The 4,507-nt window shown below is 38.8% G+C and overlaps 1 non-coding gene across 1 annotated transcript; it reads right to left on the bottom strand.

Moving 5' to 3' along the window:
* Positions 1-203: 203 nt before the first annotated feature.
* On the bottom strand, positions 204-318 carry LOC134368995 (U5 spliceosomal RNA). Its single transcript, XR_010022586.1, has one exon. It is a non-coding gene; the product is annotated as a U5 spliceosomal RNA (small nuclear RNA).
* Positions 319-4,507: the final 4,189 nt, after the last annotated feature.

The raw sequence follows: 4,507 nt of genomic DNA, 5'->3' as shown, positions 1-4,507 counted from the left end.
GGACAGGGACCTATCACAGAGTAAGCTTGGTATACAGATGGCTCTAGCATGGGACTCTCAGCATTGTGGGTAGCTGTTGCTGTCCAGCCCTTAACAGATACTATGTGGTATGAAAATGGCACAGGGCAAAGCAGTCAATAGGCTGAATTGAGAGCAGTATGGATGGTGATAAAAAATGAGCCTGGGCCATTAACCACCTGTACTGACAGCTGGGCTGTGTACAAAAGTTTAACCCTTTGGATTTCTACTTGGAAATGTCCACGGAAATCTTTAGTAAAAGGCAAAAGATTTATGCGATCTGAAGAGAAACCAGAGTATCTACTTGGAAATGTCAATGGTGGATGGTAGGCCACTGACCCCTGTGGGGACAAGCCTTGTGGCAAGAGTTATGGGAACTGGGACATGAGAAAGAAGTAACTCTTTTCCATGTTACTGGACACTTCCCCTAAGCCAGTACAGGAAATGATGAAGCCGATGGCTTGTCTAAGACAAGATGGTTGCAGAAAGCCCCAGCTGCTGATGTAGCCCAGTGGTTACATCAACAGATGCAGTGTGCTGGCAGCAAAATCATGTGGATGGCAGCTCAAAGAAGGGCCTTGCCTATAAAATGGGAAGATGCCTATAAAATGGGAATGCCTTTTGTGCTTGGCTGGTATGTGCTCAAGGGAGTCCCCCCCACTGGGCAGGTGCCTCATACAGATGGGCAAATAACTCAAGAAAGGTTCCCCTGACTCGACGACAAGTGGACTTTGTCAGACCACTGCCAAGGTCAGAGAATTACTAATATATCTTCACAGCTATTGATATGGCTACTGGTCTTCTGTTTGTATGGCCTTGTAAGGCCCCAGACCAGGTAAGCACTGTGAAGGCATTGAATAGCCTTATGGCCATGTATGGCCGGCCTGTAGTCATAGAAAGTGATAATGGGACCCACCTTACTGGACATGTGATTCAGAGATGGGACTCCCGGTTGCCCATTCAGTGGAAGTTACATGTCTCATATCATCCCCTGGCAGTGGGAATGATTGAATGGTACAATGGTCTTTTAAGAAATGGACCAAGACTACCTGCCCAACCCCCATCCCTGAAGGGGTGGACATGGTGGTTATGGCCAACAGTCAGGATTCTAAATAAGAGACCTCCCAAGGGTGGGCCCCCTCTGGTGGAAGCTCTGTTGCATAGGGCTGCAGCACCTATACAACTGCAAGTCACTACTAAAGATAAGCTTTTGAAGCCAGGATATGGCAAGAATTGAAATATTCTCTTACTGGCTCCAAGCTGTTTGCAACAGGGACTGACAGTACAATGGGAATGGCCTTAGATCACAGAAGCCCCCCATATATGCTGGGTAGGTCTAAGAGGACCTTGAGGGAAAGGATTAGAGGCAGGCTTGCAAGTTTCACCGTGGGTGAAAAAAACCTGGCCTCCTCAAATAAAGATAACATGACCTGGAACAGATAAGCACTCTATTCAAAAGGACACATTTGTATCATCGTTATGGCAAATTATGAGTTCCCCTATACTGTTACATGTAGAACCTACAGATCCAACAGTGTTAGTGGATAAAGTATTGTATCATAAACCAGGTAAGATACCTATTCCTGCAACCATCCGTTCTCAGGATGGCAAACTGGCATGTATCTTACCAGAGGGATGAGAACTCCCCCTATTGGTACCAATAATCTGTCTGTCTTTTTGCCCATGGTGTTCTGGCTGCAGGCACCACACCAGAGTCATGTGCTCAATGTGCCAATCTACTGAGTATGCATTGAACTTCCCATCAGTATGACTACAGGAATCCCATGGAAAATCACACCAATGATGACTACTAATGGGACATGTGTGACTAATAGTTCAAAGGAAAGAAGTACAGGATAAGCCTTAAGAACAAGCCTTAAGGCATATTGAACAGACAATAGTTATATGAATATGTGTCATTTTTTCCTCACTAAGGGAACATCAGAGAAGATTCTGAACACATAGATTGTACATCAAGGGACCCTGAAGGGATAGATTACGAGGAAAATATTAGTTTAGTCAGGTCCCCTCACCTCAGGTCCAACTGGGTGTGGTGCAGCACATCCTTTGTAAACAAGTTGTATGGGAGTAGAGTTTGTGCACATGCATGCCTTTGTATCTTTTTGGCTTGTTGCTATTTTTAGTGTGTTCTTCTTCAGTGTGTGTAAAGCAACAGCTCTGAAATGCTGGCCAGCAGAGCTTGCATCTAGAAATAAAGCCTGTTATTTCTTCACCTACAGCTCCAATTACCTTTTTCATGTTACCTAGCTCATAGACCTGCACGTGAAGGGTTTGTGACCCAGTCTGGACAATGGTCTTGAGGGGTCAGTGAGCCTGAGGCCCCAGACCTAGCTTTGCACATGGAAAGACAAAAACACAAAATAGAGAAACATGAAGAAGACTAAAATTACCAGACAGGAAATTGATGAATTGCCTGAAGAGGAAACTCAAATGACAATACTGAAGAAATTCAAAATGATGGATAAAAAAAAAGATAGAAATAACAATGAAGTCAAAAAGAAATTTGAGGACATATGAGGGAAATTCCAAAGAATAACACATAATTTTTAAAAAATCAAGCAGAAATCGTGAAGCTGAATATTTTATTCAAAGAAAGAAATGATATAACTGAGAGCTTAAGCTGTAGCCTAGAACAAGTGGTAGAATCTCCAAAGTAGAAGGCAAGCTTTTAAAATGAACATAGTTGGGCCAAAAAGGAAAAAAAATAAAATAAATAAAAAATGAAGAAAACCTATTTTTGGTACCCTTAAGCATACAAACATCTCTATTCTGGGTGTATCAGAAGGGGAAGGGAAAGGAAGAGGCAAATATATTGTTATTATTTTTACCTCAACAATCCATTCTGTTTTAAAGAGACTGATATTCTTTTTTTGGTGGCAGGGGGCAGGGGCTGCCTGGTATGGGCATCTGAACCCTTGACACTGCTGTTGTAAGGACGCACTCTAGCCAGCTGAGCTAACTAGCCAGCCCATGTGTTTTAAAGAGATTTAGCGCTGTCCGATTGGCTTGCTTGGGAGAGTGTGGTGCTGGAAACACCAGAGTCACAAGTTTGGGACCCCTTACTTGCCACCCACCAAAAAATGAAATAAAATAAACAATAATGAGCAGATTGAGTTAAAGGGGAAAAAAAATATCCTACAAATTTACCCAGGTTAATTTGGTCTTCCTTGTCATTTTGTGTGTATTTAGTATATCTTTGTACTGCCTTTGAGAGCCATTTGACAAATTAACGTGTATGTACATTTATAAAACTCCAGATTTTTATAAAATGTTTTAATATTTTTAAGTTTTCGATTTCTAAGAATGATGATTGTTCAGTGCTGAAAAAAAAAAAAGATGAAAATAAGTACCTGGAGTCATTATGTTATGCAAAAATACTCTCTGTTCTCATTAAAATGTATAACTGATGAGTAATTACGATATGTAATGACAAATACGCTGCTAATATTGATATGATCATCGCATAGTGTACATAACGCCGATAGTCAACTCTGTACCCCATGAATATGTATAATCAACAGTGAAAACAAAATAAAATGTCTAACAGCACATAACTGTAATAGCACCTTCTGTTTGACTGATACTCATGTCAAATCACACTGAAGTCCAAAAAATTAGATCCGATGCTCTTTTATAAAAAAATGAAGACCTAGGTTTCCTAGATACCTGCTACCTACTGAGTTTTAATCTAATTGTATGATTATTCTTACTGCAAGAAGTATTTAAATTCTAAATTCTGAAGAACATATCAGTGAAATTTCCCTATGAAGAGAGAAAAAGAGGGTAAAAATACCTGTTGTGTCCATTGTTTATCTGCCAAATCTTGCTAAGTATTAATATTCAGCATCTGAAAAAAGTCTTGATCCCTTGTACCTGTTTATTGTCAATATAGCCGTAAAGGAAAAACTTTCAGTTCATGAATTTGCTTTTTCATTTACTTCCTGCGTTAGTCAATGACAATAATTCTTATCATTTAGGCTCATGTTATTTGAGATGTTTTCTTTATTATTATAGTACTCTTATGATACTGTTAGAATTGTTTTAAATATTCTTTTGATTGATATTTTTTTTAAAGATGGCTGTACTATCACTGAGTTTTCTAGAAGGGAAAGAAGTTAAGTTGTTTAACCAAGTTTTTTTCTTTCTTTCTTTCTTTCTTTCTTTTTTTTTAAGTTTAAGCCTATGTTACTATAGAGAATTACATTTTATCTCCCAAGTTTGTGTTGAAAGACTAATCCTCAACTCTTAAGACATGTTGATAGCACTTAATTTTATTAGTCTTGAACTCTATAACTTTATATAATGTTTTAAATTTTTAAAAATCTGGTTTCATTTCTTTTTTTTTGTTTATAATTATTTTAGGTATGATTATAGTTTACATTTTATTTTTAAAATGGAAGAAGCCTATTCTATCAGAAGAAAGGAATATTCATGAGTGGTGTGTAATTTAGAGCAGATTATGAAGCAG

The sequence above is a fragment of the Cynocephalus volans genome, chromosome Y (genome assembly GCF_027409185.1).
Source record: "Cynocephalus volans isolate mCynVol1 chromosome Y, mCynVol1.pri, whole genome shotgun sequence".
Taxonomy (NCBI): domain Eukaryota; kingdom Metazoa; phylum Chordata; class Mammalia; order Dermoptera; family Cynocephalidae; genus Cynocephalus; species Cynocephalus volans.
Note: the sequence above shows the minus strand (reverse complement) of the source record. Positions and strands in the feature narration are given on the sequence as shown.